Raw genomic sequence first — 21,558 nt, 5'->3', positions numbered from 1 at the left:
AGGGTGGGCAGAGCAGAGATTAAGGTAGCCATTTGACAGCCAAGAAGAGAGGGTGCTTGGGTGATGTGACGAAGGTAACAGGTGGTCTGCACCACTGCCCCTCTTCCCACCAGTTTTATTCTAGGCAAGGCCAGTCCAGGTGAGGGGAAGGGACTATCCGCTAGAAGGGGTTTGCTGAAGCCCAGGGTGGTCAAGGAGCAAAGCAAGAAGGGAGGTCCACAGCCGGTAAGGGAAGTGCTATGCTGCTCCCCCAAGTCCAAAAGGGGACGCTGGGGCTTGCTTTCCAGCTGCCTAGGCCAAGGAGAGTGAAGCCCAGCCCTCGCCTCTCTACCTTGACATTTGGATACCAGCACCCGGGGTTTTCCTCTAGCAGCAACACCAAGCCTCGCCCCCATCGGCCCTCTGCTGGTCTCAGACCTGCACTGGCCTGGGTAGGAGCGCAGGGATGCTCCCTACCCTCGGGCTGGGCTGCAGCCCACGTGCGCCCGCTGCAGCCGCGGTGACAGCTGGCTCCAAAGGGGAGGGGCGGGCGAGGAGCGTAGGTGGCTCCGCGCCGCTCTGCCATTGGCTATGGGCCTCAGGCTGGGGGCGGGGCTGCGCCCCCCGGTTGACCTGTCATTGGCCGCGCCGCCGATGGGGGTGGATCCCCGTCCCCTTGGCGGCGCGGCGCAGAACCGCAGGCGCTCGCCCGGCTAAGCCTGCGCCGGGCCGCCTAGGTAGCTCCCAGCTCCGCAGGCGGCCTCCGGGTGCAGACCGCTGCGCACACGGCCCTAGGCAAAGACAAGGGCTCACCCGAGGCTCGGCGGCCGGCTCTGCTCGGCTCTCGGTAAGACCGGGGGGAGGGTAAGGGGAGCGAGGGGCTCTGAGGAGGGCGGGCGGAGACCGTGGCGGCCGAGCCTGGACTCTGTGCCCTGGCCCGCGCCGGAGAGGGTCAGGTGCGCCGCAGCCTCTCCCGCCTCAGACCCACCCCACGGGGCGCCCAGCGAGCAGGTGGCACTGCTCAGGGAGGCCGGGGTACCCCTATCGCTCTCCGAATCCATTAGAAACCAGTACCTCGAGCTACTTCTTACTCCGCCCCCCAACACCCAAATTCTTCAATTCTAAGCCTAGAAAATACCCAAACGTCGACATGGAGTGGGCGCGACGCGCCATCAGTACCGCCTGCCGCTGGGACAGAAGATCATCCCTAAACTTATCTTCCCACGATTTGGGCTCCTCGCCGGTCACGTTCTTTCCCGGCTTTTCACTGGGCGCCCCCCCGTCCCCCCCTGCCCGCCTACCAACCCCCGCCCTGTTCCCCTCCCTCCTTAACAACAGGAAGTTAAGTTGGGCCATATGTCGGTGGCCTGGCCGCCTGCGGGCGGGGACTGGGTCTGGGACGGTGGCGGTGGCCCGCGGGGACGTGGCGCTGTCCTTTCTGAGCCTCGCGCCTCTAGCAGCCTGCGCTCTCCCCAGGCCCGGGAGCACCCCTGTCGGGGCGTCCCAGACTCCCGCCTTGCCTTTGCCGACTGGCCCTGGGTAGAAGCGCCGCTGACTTGGCTTCCAGGCCGGGGCAGGTGGGGTTAACTTTATCCTAGACCAGCCTCGCGGCAGAACTGGGAATGGCCTTTACTGGATGAGGAGGAGGCTGTTGAAACCAGAGTAAACGTGTGTCTCTTTCCATATTGTTTTAGTCTAAAGCCTGGGTTCTTAAAGCCCAAAGAGCTTTTATCTGGAGGCGCATCGGGCCCTGCTGGGACCTTAAACAGTGTGGCGACCTCTTGCTGTTATTCTTGCCCGCTCACTGCAGTCCTCAGTGGTTTCGGTGAAGGATGAAACCACTAACCAGCCCCCTTCTGGGCAGGCCCCGTGGGAAAAAAAGCCAGCCGCCGGCTGGCTCTCAGACATTTGCTTGCCTGGGTGCTCTGGCACCGGGGTCCCCTGGGCCCCCAGGCCAGCTCTGTTCCTGTCCCTTTTCCAGGGGAAGTGGATCCAAGGCGGGGGCGGGGGTGGGGAGGGCTCATTTCTCCAGGGCAGTCCCACCTGATGTTCTGGAAGCCCTTATTGCAGTAAGAACGGGCCTTCAGGTAGAGTGAAGACAGATTTATTAAGTGCCTACTGAGGGACAGGTCCTGCCCTGTGGCACTTTTTGAGAATTTCACAGTAACTCTCAAAAAACTCTGAGAATTATGCCCTCCTCATTTTAGAGATGGGGAAACAGACTCAGGTAGGGTAAGTGCCCCAGGTCACATAGAAAGCCGCGGAGCCGGGTTTTGAACCAGACTCTGCCAGAGCTCAATCCAGTGCCCTTCCTGCCGCCGCATGGCTGTGGAGAGTGGTGTGCTGTGTTGCAGGCTCCTGGCCTCTGAAAAGATTCCATCCAAAGATCCTGTGGGTGCTTCTTTAGCAACGCACTTGAACTGACCCAGGTTAGCCCAGGTTGTTCAGCCTACAGACCCCTTGCCCACCCTGTCCTCCATCAGGGGTGATGGCGGTGTTGGTCTTGCTGTGATGGGGAAGGACTGACTGTTGGTGTTTGGGTGCTATTTGAGGGGGAAGTCTGCCTCTGCCATTGACTTGGCCCTGCGCCTGAGAGTTGGCTTCTAGGATGGTTTAGAAAGACTGTTATATGTGTCATGTTTTTTTGTTTAATATTTATTTTATTTATCTGGCTGTGCCGGGTCTTAGTTGTGGCACACAGGGTCTTCGCCGTGGCATGCGGGATCTTTTAGTTACTGCATGCGGGATCTAGTTCCCTGACCTGGGCCCCCTGCATTGGGAGCGCAGAGTTTTAGCCACTGGACCATCAGGGAAGTCCCAGGAGGACTGTTATTTGAAATAACCTCTACCTTAGGGCCAATTCTAGTTTTATTTTGTGTTTTGCGGGGAGGGCAGGTGTTGAGGTATACTGATTGTGATTGTAAGGTGATTGAAATGCATAGTTCGAGCTTATGTTTATAAAAAATGAAATCACTGCCTCCTTCCTTCTTCAGGCCCAGGGCTGCCTTTCTGCTCATCCTTCTTTTCTGAAAGAAAATCGTGATTAGCCTACTACCAAGCAGTTACACTTTAGTATAAATCAGCTTAAGGACTAAGGCTGGTTGTAGCTTGGTCATTGGAGGCCTATTCCCAGGAACTGTAAGGAGTAGAGGAGCATTGAGTAATCCCTCTCTGCCTGTGATTGGGATGTGTCTCTATTCTCTCCGCCCATGTCCACACCCCCATCTGGGTGTGCCTCCCAGTCATGGGTCTGTTCCTTTCACTCTCTACTAAGGAGGGGGGGGGAGGTCCTGCCTTCTTGGGGGAGAGCCTTGACCCTGGTGGGAGGGCTGGGGTATGGGTGCAAGATTTGGGCTGAACATTGCCAATCTTTGAGGCCCTCCCAGGGCTAGAGGGTCTCTGTTGCTTAAAGAGCCAAGAAAGGAAACACTGTACATCATGCTGGGGTTTTTCATTCTTTGTATCACTTGATCCCCATTTTAGCCCTCTGAAGAAGTAGGTGGGATTATTCCCATTTTACAGATGAGGAAACTGAGGCTCAGGAACTTTCCCCCAATCACACAGCTAGTGAGTGACCAAGCTAGGGGTGTGGCCTCTTTCTGCATTAGTGAGGTCTGTGTGATGAATTAAACACTAAGGGAAACAGGAAAAAACCTTGTGGCCATCCTCTGAACTCTGGAGGCTTGGTGTGTGCAGCCGCCTGCTGTGCTTATGATTCCCCATCTTATATTTTAATTATTTGTGAACATGTCTTCCTACCCCACTATGAAATGGTATTTAAAACACTCATAAACTTGGCAGCTTTATTTTCTGGTTCTCACAAATCCTCCTTGCTCTTTGCTCTATATCCCCTTTGCCTTTTATTTTACTTTATTTATTTATTTATTTATTATTATTATTTTTTTGTGGTATGCGGGCCTCTCACTGCTGTGGCCTCTCCCGTTGCGGAGCACAGGCTCTGGATGCACAGGCCCAGTGGCCATGGCTCCTGGGCCCAGCCATTCCACGGCATGTGGGATCTTCCTGGACTGAGGCATGAACCCAAGTCCCCTGCATCAGTCCCCTGAGAGTCAGGGGACTCTCAACCACTGCGCCACCAGGGAAGCCCTTTATTTTATTTTTTTAAAGATTTAATTTAATTTTTATTTTTTTGGCTGCGCTGGGTATTTGTTGCTGCTTGTGGGCTTTCTCTAGTTGTGGCGAGCGGGGGCTACTCTTGTGGTGGCTTCTCTTGTTGTGGAGCACGGGCTCTAGGCACGCGGGCTTCAGTAATTATGGTGTGCAGGCTCTAGAGCTCAGGCTCAGTAGTTGTGGCCTATGGGCTTCGTTGCTCCGTGGCATGTGGGATCTTCCCGGACCAGGGATCAAACTTGTTTCCCCTGCATTGGCAGATAGGTTCTTATCCACTGCACCACCAGGGAGGTCCCCTTTTGCCTTTTATACCAGTCTTCATTAGGATATCTACCATGATGTGTTGCAGTCCTCTGTTTAAAAATATCATGAACATGTTCAGGGAATTCCCTGGTGGTCCATTTAGGATTCAGTGCTTTCACTGCGGGGGCCTGGGTTCAATCCCTGATTGGGGAACCAAGATTCTGCAAGCCACACAGCCAAAAAAGAAAAAAAGAACATTTTCAAACACAAAAATAGAGAGAATAGTATAATGAGCCCCAAATACTCATTATCCAGCTTCAACAACCAAGATCATGCCAGACTGGCTTCATCTCTCTCTCTCTCTTTTTCTTCCCTTCTATTTTTTATTCCTGAAATATTTAAAAGGAAATCTCTGATACCATGTCATTTTGCCCCTATATAATCCAGCATGTATCTATTTTGAAAAGAATGTTCTTTCATGACCACATGGATGTTACTGCATGTAGCAGAATTAACAGTAATGCTTTGGTCACATCTGTGCATATTCAGATTTCCTTCATTGTCTCAGAAGTGACCTTCATCACTGGTTTGTTTAAATCAGGATCCAAGCAAAGTCTGTATGCTGCATTTGGTTGGTAGTCCTTTTAAGCCTACTTTAATCTGGAGCACCACCCCCTCTGCCCCACTCCCACTTTTAACCAGCTGTTACCCTCCGTTTTAAATCTCCCATTGGACGGTGAACGCTTTGATGCTGGAGTCCACTTCTGTGCTCTGTTGGGGATCCCCAGTGCCGTGTCTGGGACAGGGCAGAGGCATGGTGAGAGTCTGCCCAGTGGTGTCCTAGCCACTCGGGAAATGCGTTTTGAATGAATTAACCCAGTGGTAGGTTTCTGTAACTGCCCATGCCTGTGTTTAGATAAGAGGTTTTAAAAAAAAGATGACTTGATCACGTGTGGACATTTCCTCAGCAAGCGTCAGTCTGTAAACATTCTGAAATAATAGAACTATTTGCCGTGCTCCCTTGCGTGCTCTGGTTTGCGGTGTGGGGAGCCCAGACAGCCGCCGTGGTGCCCTGATCAGCAGCGGGCCTCCCCAGATCACATGTGGGACTGACGGGGACTGAGGTCATTTCTGCCTGAGCCCTGAATCCTGACCTGTTCAGCCTCAGGGATTACCACATTAAGAGCCAGGCACTTGGCTTTGCTGCCCAGAGACTGCCGCCTGCCTCTCTGGGCAGTGCAAGATTCTGCCTTGTACCTTCAGGGGCCTTCTCTATCTGGCCTCACACCTGGGCGGGGTATGGGTTTTTCTCAAGTTATTATCCATCTGCAACTGACAGGTTGTGACAGAAAACAAACACTTACAACCTTTCATTGTCTGGTCTGAATTTATGGTGAAGAGATAGTATCACCATTGGCACCTTTGTGGGTGTCCTAATAAAGGAGACCAGAGGCTCAGGAGGGAAGGAAAAGTTGTACTTTCTCCCCTGGCTAACAGGCTTCACATCTAGCTTCCTTGTCAGATCTCCCCAGGGTGCTGGGCACTCTTTTTTGTTTGTTTTTGGCCACACCTTGCAGCGTGTGGGATCTTAGTTCCCAGACCAGGGATCGAACCTGCGCCCCCTGAATTGGAAGGCAGTCTTAACCACTGGACCACTGGGGAAGTCCCTGTGTTAAGCACTCTGATAGCCATCTTCTGACCCACCCAAAAAAGACCTTTCTCTGCACATAGACCCCAAATTAAGAGGCTTTTTTCTTTTCCTCCTCCTCCTCCTCTTTCTTCTTAAACATAAACAGTCTTTTCCACAAGGCATTAAGTATAAGAAAATGTTGTTTTTCTCTCTGCATGGCAGGGATAAAGTTAATTTTTTCCTTTATCTTTTATTTCTCAGTATTTTTCTAAATTTTTTTTTTTTTTTTTCGGTTCATGGGCCTCTCACTGTTGTGGCTCCACCCGTTGCGGAGCACAGGCTCCGGACATGCAGGCTCAGCAGCCATGGCTCACGGGCCCAGCCGCTCTGCGGCATGTGGGATCTTCCCGGACCGGGGCACGAACCCGTGTCCCCTGCATCAGCAGGCGGACTCTCAACCACTGCGTCACCAGGAAAGCCCTAAAATTTTTATAATAAAAATATTTTATTTTTCTAATGGAAAATCCAAATATTTGGGGTTTTTTCCTCTTAAAAAACAGAGCTTCCGTCAACCAATTTGGATGGGTAGACAAAATTATACATGCATTTGGTACAGTTTTATGTGTGGATAGGTCACAGAGCCATTGGGATTTTGATATTTGCTTATTTTATGACATTATTTTAAAGAACTTACCTGTACTTAAAAAAAATTTTTTTTTAAAATATTTTGGCCATGAGGTGCAGCTTGCAGGATCTTAGTTCCCTGACCAAGGATCAAACCCCAGCCCCCGTAGTGAAAACACAGAGTCCTAACCTCTGGACACCAAGGAATTCCCACACCTGTACTTTTTAAAAGTTAGAAAGCAAAGAAAGCTGGAGCTTAGGAGATGGGAAGCTATGAAATCCATGTAGTCTCACCCTCCCTCCCAGTCTACCACTTCCCTTTCATTCCTGAGAATTTCATTTTGGTTTCCCCAGAAAGAAATCATTCTAATGTTAGGCTCCTGATTTTGATTTTTTTGTTCAGAGAGTTTGCGATATCAGAGGAAGACAGAATAACATACTGGGTTAAGAAAAAGCAGGCAGGGCAAAGCTTCAGGCTCAGACGGCCTGTCTTCTCCTCTTGGGAAAGTGCCTGATGGCCAAACGCCCCACTGACCTCCCTTTGGGGGGCCCTGACCCCTCCCTCCATCATTTTCTGTTTTCCTCCCTGCCACCTCCTGAGAGGTAGAAAGCATGGCTGGTCTGTCTGCGCTGATAAGGCTCCTCCTTTCTCAAGCCCTGATCATCTGGTCTCAGAACTCAGAGTTGGTGGGGGTGATGGGGACTTGGGCCCTCTGGTCACAAACAAACCTTCATCACAGGGTTAGGTCAGGGTGGAGTGTGATATTTGCGATGCTTCCCTTCGCTGTTAGCTGTTGAGGAAGTGTCCATCCCTGTGTCCCAGATGAAGAGCCATTTGTGAGCACCAGGTATGGTATCGTTTCTCAAATGCAATTGCTCTGTACCCATCCATGCATCTAAATATTACTACAGCTTCTCCCAGGAAAGCCTGTCTGTCTCCCGTGTGGCTGGCGGTGAGTGGTGTGTGGCACATGGTGCCGATGTTCTTAGGGTTGGGATTTTTAGTGTGTTCCGTACTTGCACTGGTGTTTCTTTCCCCTGAGGGTCAGGGTAATCTCCCTGCCTGTTCCCACCCTCACCTGCCTTCTCCCATTGGTGTCCAGAGACCTTGTCATTCTTGTATTCCTTTCAAGGCTCGGTCAGCTTTCTTTCTGGGGAATACAAGATCAAGGCAGGTCTGAGAACAGGGACTTGTTTCCTGCTGGTTTGGGGCTCAGGTTTTCCCCTTCCCTTGCAGTGGAGGATGTCCAGTGCCCATGTCCTTTCTGCTGGCAGCAAGACAGAATGGCAGGGAGTCGGCCGGTGGCCCCTGGTCCCTGAGCTGCCACAGCAGCAGGTTTTTGGGATGTTTGCAGGCCCGAGCTCCTGACACACCCAGTGCAGAAGCCCAGCCAGGCCAGAGATGGGAGTGGGAGTCTAAGAACATTTCGTCCTGTACCGTAGTGTCAATGTGTTAAGATGCGGAAACTGCTTCTTGGCTCTGGTGACTCTGGATGGCTGGCCTTGGCTACTGATCTGAGTACTGACAGAATCTGGTGAAGATTTGCAGGATCTCAGGGTTTAACTTGTGCCAGGGCCAGGAGAATGAGGTGGAGGGGAGGATGAAGAACGGCCTGGGAAAAAGTCATTTGGACTTTTTGATCACCAAGGAAAGCTGTTCCTTGGAGGAGGGTGGGTCCAGGGTCTGCTGGGGGCCTGGCAGAGCTGCTGACCCCTTTGTTGGACAGCTTCATCCTGGGGGAGTAGCATGGGGGGTCAAGGTGCAGCATATAGAGTTCATAGCTGCTATAAAGTTGGGGTGCTGATGGCTCCGCGTGTCAGGACAGCTGGGCTTTTGCTCAGCTTGATACAAAGGTGATAACAGTCAGGAGCTCCCTGCTTGGAGGGGTGAGAAATCCAATGGCCGAAGAAAGGGACAGAATAGAGGAATCAGCAGGGGAATCGGGGAGGCCTCTCTCCAGAGCCTCAAGGAGAGGATTCAGGCAATCTCTTTCCTCAGGGAATGTCCTAGGGGGCTTGTGCAACTGATTTCGGCCTTGGGGGCCATGGGGTTCATGCTCAGAGAGCTTCTTGCCATCTGCCTGGGGTTACAGCATGTTCCTGTTGTGAGGGAAGGAGGAGGCTCTGGATGACTCCTCGGCTTCTTCTGGATTCCAGGCTTGCTGCGACCAGGGGACGCAGGACTTCCCTCTTGGTCCAGGTCACTTTCACCAGCTTGGATGTGTCTGTTACCTGGTACCTGACATCTTGGACTCTCTTAAAAAGGATTTAACCCCTCCTCACACCACGTGCATGGATGATGGTACTCACCCTCATACACACACATGCACAGATGCTGGTACTCACTGCCCCCCCCCACGTGTGGATGCGTGGCACTCACCCCGTCAACACACACAGATGATGCTATTCACCCACATGTGTACATGGGTGCAGGGGAACATATTCACTCAGTCCAGAGAGAATTCAGTGAAAAACAAGTCTCTCTTCTTCCTGTCCTCCAGTCCTCAGTTCTCTTCTTCAGTGGCATCTGCTGTCCCCAGTCTCCTGTGGCTCCTTCCAGACAGAGTCTAGGCATATGTCTGTGCCTGTTTCCCCCTTTGTTCATCTTCAGGCCTGCTGGGAAGCCACCAGAATGTGAAGCGATAGGACCCACAAGGCTGCCGAGACTCAGCAGTTATCTGAATTAGGCACGCGTGGCTTAACTCCTGCCCCTCTACTCTGCTGTGCTGCCTCTCCCCTTTAGGACTCTCCTTGTGTTAGATTTGTGGGTATAGAGAGTCTGGGCACTGAGAATAACCCCCAGGGGCATGTTCTAGGTGCAGATGATATAGGAAAAGACAAACAAATGTGCTAAGACAGAACCTGGATTTGAATCCTAGGCATGTGGCCTTGGGCGTCAATGAACCCTAGTATTTTTGTCTGTAAAACGGTGGTAATCACACCAATCTCGGGGAACTGATGTAGAGGTAAAATTAAAATATTTGTGAAGTGCCCCGCTTAGGTAGGCACTCAAAAATGTCATTTTTTTTTCCCAATTTTAAGGAGTGACCCATTTTCAGAATGAATGACACTGGCATGGAATCCTCTGGAAATTTTCTTGGTAGATCCTGAGCTTTTATTTCCCTGCAGAAGGCAGCCAGTTCTCCATTTTCTGCCAAGTTGGACTCTCCTGCACCACCTCTTCCTGCTGCATCTTCCCCAGCCTCTGAACACCACCTCCTTCTCTGCCCCTCCATCCCCTAAGCCCTCCCCTGCCATTGGTGAACAGGATGCTGTGGGTACCTGGAGAGTGCTCTGGGCTGCTTATGACTGCTCTCTGGGGTGTTTATGTTGTAATCTCTTCAGAAGCTCCAGCAGATGTCTGTTTATTGCTGAAACTTCATCTTTATCTTCAGCATGAGAGAAGAGAGGCTATTTTTAAAGATCTTTAATTGACAGGGCTGCACACCCCGGCATAGATTGCCTCCAAGTTTCATTCTTCATCACGCTTACTCTCTACCCATTTTGAAACCCTTCAGATCCACGCTGAGAGACCTTATATGTCCTGATTTTAGGGCAGCACTTAAATTTGGCAGGAAGTTGTAATCTCTTAAAAAGGTAGGTCAGGGAAGCAAAGGCAATCAGCCAACTGTCTTTTTCTGGGCTGGGACAAATTGGGTAAGTGAGAGTAGCATTTCTGCGTCCACAGAAACCAACATCTGCCCCTTCCTTTCCCCTGTGCTGGGAGAGGCCTGCCCCCTGCATGCTGCCTGCTGATTGGCTGGGAGATCTTTAGGCTTAGTTTTCCCTTGGGACTCAGGTGGGGCTCAAGGTAAGGAGGGAGTGGAAGTAGGGTAGTTTCAAATGATACCTCCCAGGAGGGAGGAAGAGGCGGAGGCCGTGAGTCACAGAGCCTTGGGATGTCAGATTGGAATGGTCCTCTGGGATCATCTAATTCTCACTCCTGCCTCCTTGTTTTTTACCTATGGGGAAACTGAGGCTCAGAGGCTTCTTGATCCTGAGTGGAGGCCAGGAGGTGTGGTTCCTGGCTCAAGGGCACCTAACCAGGTCAGAGTCAAGTCTGTTCTCCATCCTCCATTTCTGGCAGGCTGTGAGCCTGTGACCAGCCTCGGGCAACCTTACTTGCCGGTGGCCTTTCCTTTTGTATCACCAAGCGACACCCCGTTTTCTAGCAGCTCTCCCATGCTTTGAATTTAGGATATATACCCTGGTAACACTGGCTTGCACAATGGTTTGGTGTAAGATCTTTCCTTGTCAAAAATACCTCCCCCAGAGCTCTGGGGCCTATAATTCCCACCTTTGTCTTCAGCCCTTTTCTCCAGAGGGCCTTTGTTTAAAATATAGAATTTAATTGGGAAGGATACCATGTTGATTAGTTTATCTCCAATTAGCTGTCCTCTGAGAGCCAAACCTTGATAGAATGGGGGATGAGTCAGCTGGAAGTAGGTGGAGGAGGGAATCAGAAAGGACTGTAAATAGGGTGCTATCAGGGCCGGCATGGAGCACTATGACCTAGGCTCCTTAGCTCACGGTGCACAGCTGCCGTGCCGGGGGTGCTGTGCTGAATGACAGGAGCAGAGCCTTCATCTAACTCATGGAGAGAGGTACCTTAGATAAGTTCATTCATGCCCACACATCAAGATAAGAGTTTGCAATGTGCTTTAGACAGCCGCACAGTGTGGGGGAGTCAGAGGAGACTTCCTGGAGGAGGTGGCACTTTGTCCCTGAGATGGGCCTTGGAAGATAGGATTTCCATAGGCAGAGATTGGGAGAGGTAGAGCACAAAGAGATGTAGAAACATGAGAGTATGTTCAGGGTGTCACGTGGTGGAAACCTGGGGGCTGCCTGGGGGAACTGTGGAAGCCGAGGCTGGAATCAGGCTAGCCCTGAGTGCTGGGGAAGGGGTGAGTATGGCCCTAATCCTGCAGGTAGTGACAGCCATTGGAGAGGGATGGTCAGAGCGTTCCTTCAGGCGGATCAGACTGTGCAGGATAAGCTCGTGTGGGAGTCGGTGGGGGGGGGGATCTGTTAGGAGGCCTGCACTGCCCTCCGTGCGTTTGACGGGTAAACTGACCAGACTGTAGCTGTCGGTCTGGACCAAGGAGTGCCCCAGGGGATGGGGAACAGGGAGGTCGGGGGCACTGAAGGCTGGGCCCAAATAAGGCCTTGTCTGTGCGTTTGTCCCACCACCTTCCCTGTGAAGGGGGTCAGCTTGGGCAGCCTCTATCTTTCAGTTGATCAGGAGGGCAGCCCATTTGGAACCCCTCAGGTAGGGTCTTAGAATATGGGACATCTGTCACTTTCTGTGCCACCAAGTGCGCCTGTCCTGCGCTTTGGCAGCTCTGTCTTCTGCAGAAAAACGGTAACTGCCCCTGCTTTTCACCACCTCACTACAGGAGGTCATTCCCCTCCCTCGAGGTCAGCCTGAGGGGGATGGATTTGGGGGTCGTGGGTGCTGAGCCCCTGGTGGTGGGTACCCGTAGATCAGGAGCAGGCGTTACCTGCCTACACATGGCTGAGGCAGTAAAGCTGGGCTGGGGCAGGGACCTCGGTGAGCCCCTCCTCCTTCGTTAGAATCGTTTCTGCAGGCATCACCCGCTCACAGGGCGTTGTGGACCATCATCAGAAATGACCGATTCTCCCCCTTCTGTGATCTCATAAACACGTGAATATCCCCTTCAGGTGGGTGATGCCCTTGGTATCTGGTGCCCACTTTGACCTCCCCAGTGAAGCAGGAAGCCTAGGTGGCCTGGGGCTGGACTGGATGTCTCCAGGTGGCTGGAACACATTGTGGGGGCAGTTGGCTGACTCCCCAGCCTTTCCCCGGCCTTCTGGACATCCTGGCCCTGGGAGGGGACAAAAGCTGAGCTCAGCTTCTGCCTACTCCAGTGTTAACCTGGCAGGTGGGAGGCACGGCAACCTGGTGTGCTTTGACATTTGAGCAGGGCAGCTGGCACCTGTCCTCTGCCATAGACGTCTCAGAAACACCCTTGCTTTATGTGGTGGAATAAATTGCTTCTGCAGGGAGCAAATGGCATGAGCTTCGTGCCCGTGGGAGCTATTGATAGGGGGTGGGACACTAAAACGGCTTTCCTCTTTCTTTCTTCTCCTGGCATCTGTGCTACCAATGTGAGACCACGTTGGTCCATTCATTGATTGCTCAGTTGAGCGCTCAATTCATTCATTTTGCCAATCAAGACTTCTGGACCACCCTCTGTTTGAAGCAGGTTGTCACAGACCGACCATGGCTTTGAGTGGCAGTAACACCTTGGGCGAGCCACTGAATTTCTCTGAGCATCAGGTTTCTCTTCTGTAAGATGGGGGTGATAGCTCTTGCCTCGCAGGGGGCTGTGAGGATTAACTGGGGCAGTGTGTGTAGCACACCTGTCACGTGCCTGGCACATAGCAGGCATGTAGGTGGTCCCCAGCTGGCCCACAGGAGTCTGAGAGCACAGGTGTGGGCGGCATTCCTCTTTGCCTCAGGTCTCCCATTTAGTACTGTTCCCTAAATGGCTTTTATCCTTAGGTGGTGGCTTTTTGAGAGAATAGCTCAGTCTAAGCACATAAGTGGGTAACAAAGAAAGATGGTCCCGCTTTCTCTTCGTGGTGAGGTTTTCTCAATCAGACCTTGGGATCACAGGGCTGCCACATTGGTGCTTGATTTCCCCACTGTGTTCCAGCCTGGGCTTCACATCCGAGGTGACCCATTCCATCTTTGGACGGCTCTTCCTGTCACTTCCCTGCTGGCTCCCTATAGCTTCTGGCATTTGGTCCTAGTTCTTCCTCCTTGAAGCCATAGAGAAGGAAAGTCTAGTCTTTCCTCCATGTGACAGCTCTTCAGATACTGTTTTTTTTTAAAATCAAATCTCTGATACCATAGATTGTAAGATATACCATTATTTTATGAACCTTCAAGGAAGAAAAACTGCTTCCAGTTAAACTGTGGAACAATACTGTGTTATCACTTAAAATGTTTATATTTACTGAAAGAATTCTCTTAGACTTTAGACATAAGTTTTTCTTCCATATCGTTCCTGCATGTACATCAAAAGGAAAATAAATTATTAACAGCATTTCTAAAACTTATTCACTTTCAGAATCCAAATCTTTCAAATCACTTTTTGACTCAGAGTTATCAATAGGTTTGGGTTCTTTTTTTTTGACATATTATATTCTGGTAAAGTGGTGATGTATGTCTTAATCTCTGTTGTCTTTGGAATTCTTTTTTCCAGGACTCACATTTCTTCCTGAAATGGTCCTTAAATGTTCTGGCTCTTGAAATGTTGAGGGTTGCAGTTGTCCAGATGTGTCACCAGGAATAAGAGTCAAATTTCCATATGACAGTGACAATGTGGCGATGACAGCTATGCCCCAGCTGCATTCTGGCCTAGAGAGATTGTTAGATGTTAGGGGATTATAAGATAATTCTGCTTTCAGACATTTTATAACTGAAAAAAAATGCACATCTCCTAACCAGTGCAATATGATACTTAAAGACAGCCCTCTTGTCCTCTCTTGAGTCTTCTTCCAGATTTACAACCCATGATGTGGGTTCAAGTGTTTTCCTGTGGTTCTCTTTTGAACAAACTCCATTTTGTCCATATCCTTCTAATATATCGAGGCTAGTGCCCAGACCCATCTACCATATTCATGGTGTGGTGTGACGACAGCAGAGGAAGGCAGCTATCACCTCCCTAGTTCAGGCCATTCTGCTCCTTTTAATGCAGCCCAAGAAAAGCATTAGCTTTTCTGGCAGCTACTTCACATTAGTGACTCACTGACAATACTCCTGACCAGATCTTTTTTTTTTTTTGGCCGTGCCACGCGGCTTGCACAATCTGGGATTGAACCTATACCCCCGGCAATGGAAGCGCAGTCCTAACCACTGGACCGCCAGGGAATTCCCCTGACCAGATCTTTTTAACATGGGGTGTTGCTAAGCTGCTTCTCCCCTGTCCTCAATGTGTGTGGCTTTAGAATTTAAGTGCAGAGCCTCCTATTTTCTTCCCATCTGGTTCAGAACAAGCATTTCTGTTAAATTTCAATGGGTTAAATTCTGTGCAACCCTCTGTTACCTTGCACTCTTTCAGGATCCTGTTTAATTAGTGTGCCTTCCCTAGCATCACCCAAGTCACTGATAAAATGCTTATCAGGAGAGAGCCCTCTGCCAGAGTCCTCCCCTCGTAACGTCATCTTTCATGGGCTTGCTTGGGGAAGGTAGTCCAAGCTGCTCCTGCTTAAGTCTCTGCCTTTTTGCTCTTCTGACCTCTGACCAGATACCTTCCTGAGTCTAGTTATGCCAAATTTATTGTAATTCTCCATCAACCATTAAGCATCCTATCATAGAAAGGCATGAACGCTCCTTGACATCATGTGTTCTCAGTTCCCACAGGGCTCTGGGACTGCTCTCAGGTGTCCCCAGGCTGCCCCACGCAGATGCAGTTCAGTGGTCTCATCTGCCGGAGTTCCCAGGGTTCTGGGCCGGCCAGGGGGCTTGATGTTATTGAAACTATCTAAATATCCTTTTCTAAAAATCCAAGCTTCCCCCACCCCCCTTCCTAGCTCCCTTTCTCATCTCAGTGTTGGATCTTTATGTGTCCGTCTAAGGATAGGTCTCTTTGACGGAGGCCATCGTGTGTCCAGAGTGGGAGCCGAGGTCCAGTTTCCCAGGGTCCCTTTACGCCTCTGGACCTCTTGGCTCAAGACGACCCCCACCCCTTCCTGCCATCTAGGCATGTTGTGCAGCCGCAGCTCCTCCTGGGCTGGCCTCCTCCGGTTGATGCTCTGAGGGAGGCCCTGCCTCACCGTCTCAGGGGCTTCTTTGGTTATGCATCCTTCTCCCGTGATGGCACCTGCTCTTTTCAACAGCTGACCTTGTCAGGGTTTCCCGTACAACCACGTGGCTCTATTCTCTAACACTCACATGGCAGCTGTGGTGAGCCTGGCACCATGTGAGGACTCTGTAAACACTAACTCCCTTCATTCTTGTTCCAGCCCCATGAGATAGATACTCTCATTATCCCCACTTACCAATGAGGAAATTAAAGTGCAGAGAGGTTAACTGACTTGCTCCAGATTTCACAACCAGGAAGGGGAGGGGCGGAATTAGCATCTAGTCAGTTTGCCCCTAAGTCCAGCTCTGAACCATAATGGTGAGCTGCCTGCTTCCTAAAAGGCCCCATCCTCCCTCCTCTTCCTCCTCCTCCTCTTCCTCCTGCCTCTCCCTCTGTCCCCCTGCCACCCCACCTCCATCCTCAACTGCACAGCTAGAACTGCGTTTCAGAGTGTCTGAATCATTTACTTCCTCAATCTTGGGTCCTAGAGCCCTTCTATTCTTTTAGCAATTTGAAGTCTGTTTCCTTAGTCTCAGGCACCAACTTCCCCTTCTTGGTCCCTCCCGAGTTCCAGAGGAAATGATTGCTTTTCCTCCACAGTTCCTTCCTGTGTCCCCCTAGTCACTACCCATTCGGTCATTGCCGTGGGAATTAGCTTAATTCCCCTTCTTATAGATGCTTCCTCTCTCTTCTGGAAGATGACGTGCTCGGCGAGCCTGGTCAGAGCATTTAGTCGGTGAGGCTTTAGTGCCATCAGGGTGGTTGATCCCCTGCCTGCCCCTCGACTTTCAGGGCTCTCCTCCGGCTGACCTGGGATCCGGGTCAGCCACAGACCAGTGGTACCCACGGTGACTGGACCATTACACCTCAGTCTCTTGATACTCATGTCTTCCAGAGTACTCCCTGAGCCTTCCCTCCTCACACGCATGTTCTCCAGAATATTTCTGTCTCTTTGTTTCATGGGCCTTTCACACAGACCCACCTTTCTTTTTTTTTGTAGAGATGATCTGTCTCCCTGTCCTAGTCCAAGTCCATTCCTTTAAAAGATAAAAGCTGGGCACAGAGAAACGTGTATAGTCTGCTGTCCATAATGGAAAGAAGACATATTTCTATTTGCATGTTTGTACATCAACACAACACACACGAGCGACTAATAACCGTGGTTACCTGTTTCGGAGTGGGGACAGAATGGGTCGATGGGACAGGAGTAGGAGGGGTACATTTCCTGGATACATCTGTGCTTTTTGATTTCTGAAACCTGTGATATGTTTGCTATTCAAAATTTGCAAAAGCATAGATAATCTGGGAGTCCTGATTGGCGAGTTGTGTAAAGAGGATGACTCACTTGGTCAAGTCAGCACCCTGCCTTCTGCTGACTTGTGGGCCCAGTTCCTCAGGTGTGAATGGGCTGGTCACAGAACACTTACCTCACAGTGAGGATGCCAGGAGACCCTCCCCTGGAGCTGGCATGGGCCCAGCGCATAGAGGGTCTGCAGCACACAGGACCATCTCTCTCCTCCCTGACTTTCATCTCTCCAAGCTCAGAAGTAACTTGAGATTTTGCTGCCTTTTGTTCTAATCTCAGTTTACTTAGAGCTGGTGCTCAGCAGGCATACCTGGGCCTCAAGTATTGTTTTTTTGTGGTAAATCACCTAAAACTTAACACCGTGGTTTTTTTTTTTTAATTTATTTTTGTTTTTTTCACCATTTTTTTTGGTTTGTTTTTGTGTTTTCTCCTCTGTTGAACTCCCATATTTGGGGAAATGGAAACACTCTGAATGTCTGGGTTTGCCTGGAACAACTATGTCCTTTCCTTTTCCAGACCTGTGGGACTTTACATTATAATTTCTTTCCTAGTCATCCTCATCTGCTCAGCACAGGGGGTCATGATTAGAACAGGTCTGACACCCTTTGAAAACACAAGCCCATGATTGAGTTTGCAGACAACCAAGACAAAAAAATTCAGGGCACTGGGCGAAACCAGTCCAGGTACCTATAATTGAGGAAGTGACCTGATTGGGAAGGTGACTTGGTTATGTTGGGAAGTTAATTAAGAAGCATACATTTAGCACCAACTGTGTGCCCCAGGCCCTGTGCCATGGGGATGACAATATGGTTAAGGCCCAGCCTCTCCTCCCAAAACATTCACAGTATTCTTGAAAAAAGCAAGATACACGTGTTAAAAAAAAAAATTAAGTAACAGGAGATTTTGCTAACAGTTCAGCTCATTCATAGAAGGCAAGTAACAAAGTAGTTCATGACTAATTTCCATGTGACTGGTGGAAACCGAAGTGGGCGTGGGGAGTGTTTTCTAGAGACTGGAGAGGGCCTGGAAGGCTTCCTGGAGGAGGTGGAGGCGGAGGTGGCTACATTTGATCTGTATCTTGACGAGTAGGAGAAGTGCAGATGGATAAGTGGGAGGAAGATGAGAGCACCTCTAGTGGTATTCAGGCCAGGAGAAGTGGGAAATGGCCTGGTTTGAAGGTGGGTCTCAGAGGCAGATGAGGCTGGGCAGAGGAGTTTAGGACAGATGCAGACTGCCTTCAATATGATAGATTGTGTGTGTGTGCGCGCGCGTGCGAACGTTCAGAACAGGAATGGGAGGATGAGGGCCCAGGGTCTTATAGGGAACTCTTGTAAATCCTAGGAAGGCTTTGACCTCTGGACATTTTAATCTAGGCCTGTCCCCCAGAAATGTTCTCAGGAGCAGAGAGGGGGCCCAGAAGCGTGCTAGCCATAACCCCACCATTGTTCTGTTTGGACACTTGCTTCTTAGACATTTTAAATGTGTATTCATTCATTCAGCAGGTACTTATGAGTTCTTACTCTGTGCCAGAAACTGTTCTAGGTGCTGCAGTTACAGCAGGAAAAAAACGGTAAAATCCCTTGCCACGTGGAACTTCTATTCTAGGAGGGAGAGAGAGACAATAAAGACTTAAGTTAGTGTTTGAGGCCAGGTGATGAGAGGTGGCTGCAGAACACTAGAGCAGGGAGGAAGCTAGAGTGTGCTGGGTGCGTGTGGAAGGAAGCAGTCGTGGGGAGGGCTGTAAGTTTAAATAGGGTGGTCAGGAAAGGCCTCACTGACTCGCCCTGTGCTGGGACTTATAAACCAGCAAGTGAGAAGTCTGGGGCCAAAGGGAAAGATGCCAGGCCAGACAGATCCTGTGGGGATCTTGAGTCCTTCATTGATCCTCTTCAACCCATTGGGGTCTTCAGCTCTAGGCAGCAGGGACCCGTAGAGTGTTCCTGAGCAGAGGAGTGCCACATATGGAAAGATGTCCCTAGTGGCTTTGTAGAGGATGGGATATAGGGGGCTGAGGCAGAGAAGCTGAGATACCAGGAGGAGAGGACCAGGGCCTAACAAAGTCCATTAGTCTGACATTTCCTACCTGGGAGCAGTGGGACAAGGGTGAGGGTGAGAGTGGAACTGGCGGAAGGGCTTAGGTGGGGAGGGGGGCGACAAGCAGTCCCCGAAGTTCTTAGAATGTGGGGCTTAAACATTCTTGCTGTGACTTTTCTTTCATTATTTTAGTATTCTTTCATTATTCTGGGTTTGAATCCTGGCTGAGTGACCTTGGGCAAGTTATTTAACCTCTCTGTGCCTCAAGCTCCATATCTGTAAAATGAGGACAAAATAGTACTTACCTTATAGGCACATTTTAAAGAGGGTGAAATAGGTTATTGAACGTAGAATGCTTAGAACAGTACCAGGCGTATAGTAAGTTTGTATATTATAGTATATCAGCTTGTTTGACTGTCTTGTTTCTCTCTCCCTATATGTGTATGTATGAGTAAAATTAATGTGTTGGACATATTCTTTCTGTTGTCCTAAAGCTACATCAAATGAAGAAAATGATGCTTTTAAGGATTAAATGAGGTAAAGCATGTAATGGATTTAGCTTAGTGGCAGATGAATACTAATTAAAAGGACCACTATTACCACCAAATATTATTGTGAAGAAAATAATTTTCCAGTGGAAACCCTTTGTAAAGTCATCTGATTCAACCAGAACGTATTAAATTTATGGTGTGCCAGGTGCTGCACTAGACATATTATCTCATTTCATCTTTGCAAGAACTGCCTGAGATAAACACTATTAACCACATCTTACTGATGAAGAAGCTGAGGCTCAGAGAGGCTAAGATTTGCCTGAGGTCACACAGCAGAGTAAGTGGCGGAGCCAGAATTTGTGAATTCTTTTCCCTCTGATATTGACTACCTTTTATAATAAGAAGAAATTACTTCATAAGTGATCTGTTATATAAATGTACATTGACATACAGGTTCTTACGTCAGCCTCCCTTGGTATTTGGTGCCCATATGGAGCCTTGGGGAGTGCAGAGGTGTGGCCAACTTCCAGGACAGACCAGGGGCAGTATCAGAGTGGAAACCCTGGCCCAGCAGTCAGAGCTGCCCAGGAGCAGGAGAGGCCATGAGTGAGTCAGCGCCCTCCCTCAGTGACTCATCCCTGCAGGCCTTATCAGAGCCTTTCAGCTGCCTAGAGAGTCTGAGATCTGTCTCTGGCTGACCACGCCCCTTGTGTGCTGGAGGAGCAGAGCCTGACAGCTTCAAATTCCAGTTCCACCATTTACCAGCTCTGTGAGGCCAAGAGAGGAGTGAATTTCTCTGTGCCTCAGTTTTGTCATCTGTGAACCCATTCACAGGCTTTTTATGAGAATTAAATGAGATGGGCCGTGCAAATACTTAGAACTGCCATACATAGCGAGCACTCACAAAGACTTAATATTATGCTAATAATTATTATGTTATAATATTATTACAAAAGCCTTCCTGACCTCTGAGGCCAGAATAAAATGTCCTATCTCCACACTCTCCTTCCAGTAACACATTTTTATTTTGCCTTATGGTGCAAATGTGGGTGTAGCTTTCCCCTCACCAGACAGTGAGTGCTTGAGACTGGGCAATAGGTCTCGATCAATGTTTTTGCAATCCCTGGAGACTTGTGCCTTGTCCTGGAAGATTTGCCGACTAGGATGGGTTCCCAGTTTCCCATTTCCCTTGCAGCCGAATATTCTGACCTGAAGCCCGCCACCTCCCTCCCAAGACTGTGGGAAATGTCTGCCGTTTCTAAGGGCGCTTTACAGTTTGCCAAGCACGTTCACATTCACATTTCACTCAGTCTTCACAGTCATCCTCTGTGGTCATTGGTTATTATCTCCATTTAATAGGTAAGGAGATTGAGGCTTGGCGGAGTTAAGTAATATGCCCATGACTCGACTAGTGGGTGGAAGGTAATGACCCAGGCATCCTCCATCTGGAGGCTCAGCTTGACCATCCCTACAAAGCCCTTCATCATTTCCTCTTTGCTCTTCTCCTGAGGAGGGTGGGGAGGAGACCATGTGACCACCAGACTTTTCTGCAGTTCTACTTTTATCCTCTCCCTCCTGCAGGTCCTGTTACTTCCAAAAAAGCACATGATGGTGGGCTTGAGCTGAGCTAATGATCAGAGTTGCTTAAATCATCTCAACCCCATTCTCCCTTCTCCGTGGGTCCAAGGCCTAGGTTGGGCTTGGTGGGGAGCTGAGGCAGTGGGAGGGCGTTGTAGCTTTTGGCATTTTGGAGCAGATGTGCCCGGGGCGGGGGTGGGAGGTCTGGTGGGTGAGGGGGGAAGCTGCACTCAGAGGTGGAGGGGGCCGGCATCCCCGGCTTCACCCAGGGGGAAGAGCAGGCACTAGGTTCAGGGCTCAGAACCACATCCAGGGTGCAGGGGGCTGCTGGGGGCCAAAGCAGAGACTGCTGGGGGTGGGGGCACTTCCTCTTCAGGAGACAAACAGGCAAATGGTCCTTCCAGCTAAGGTGGGACTAGACCCAGGGCTCCAGGATGGACTGTAATCCAGACTTATCAAACTCTAGTGTTGTTCCTTAAGGGGAAGAATTTTCCACTTGGTTCAGGTTATTGAAAAAGTACCTGCAATGTCCCGGGAATATGAAGTCCCGTGAGACAGACACTCTGGCATGAGGAGCTTATGCACCACAGTCTCCTTTTGACCTGTGCCCTCTTCTCCCTCCTGGGAACCTTGAATGCCAGGGGGGCAGTGGTGATACTTCAGTGCATATGGCAGTGTTCAGATTCCCAGTGTCCTGGAGCTTGGCCT

General features: G+C 50.1%; 1 protein-coding gene across 11 annotated transcripts in view; it reads left to right on the top strand.

Moving 5' to 3' along the window:
• The first annotated feature begins 584 nt into the window (after positions 1–584).
• The window catches only part of MICAL2 (microtubule associated monooxygenase, calponin and LIM domain containing 2), a 441,027-nt gene continuing 420,053 nt past the window's right edge, over positions 585–21,558 (top strand). For 4 of the 11 annotated variants that reach the window (XM_067038594.1, XM_067038595.1, XM_059067905.2 and 1 more), the window contains exon 1: positions 616–826. The gene's annotated coding sequence lies outside the window, so the exon portion shown is untranslated. Of the gene's footprint in view, positions 827–21,558 lie in introns of all 11 variants that reach the window. The other 7 variants (XM_067038603.1, XM_067038596.1, XM_067038605.1 and 4 more) reach the window with 5 other exon arrangements.

The sequence above is a fragment of the Kogia breviceps genome, chromosome 7, assembly GCF_026419965.1.
Source record: "Kogia breviceps isolate mKogBre1 chromosome 7, mKogBre1 haplotype 1, whole genome shotgun sequence".
NCBI lineage: Eukaryota > Metazoa > Chordata > Mammalia > Artiodactyla > Physeteridae > Kogia > Kogia breviceps.
The sequence above is the reverse complement of the archived record's forward strand: the minus strand, read 5'-3'. Positions and strand labels throughout refer to the sequence as shown.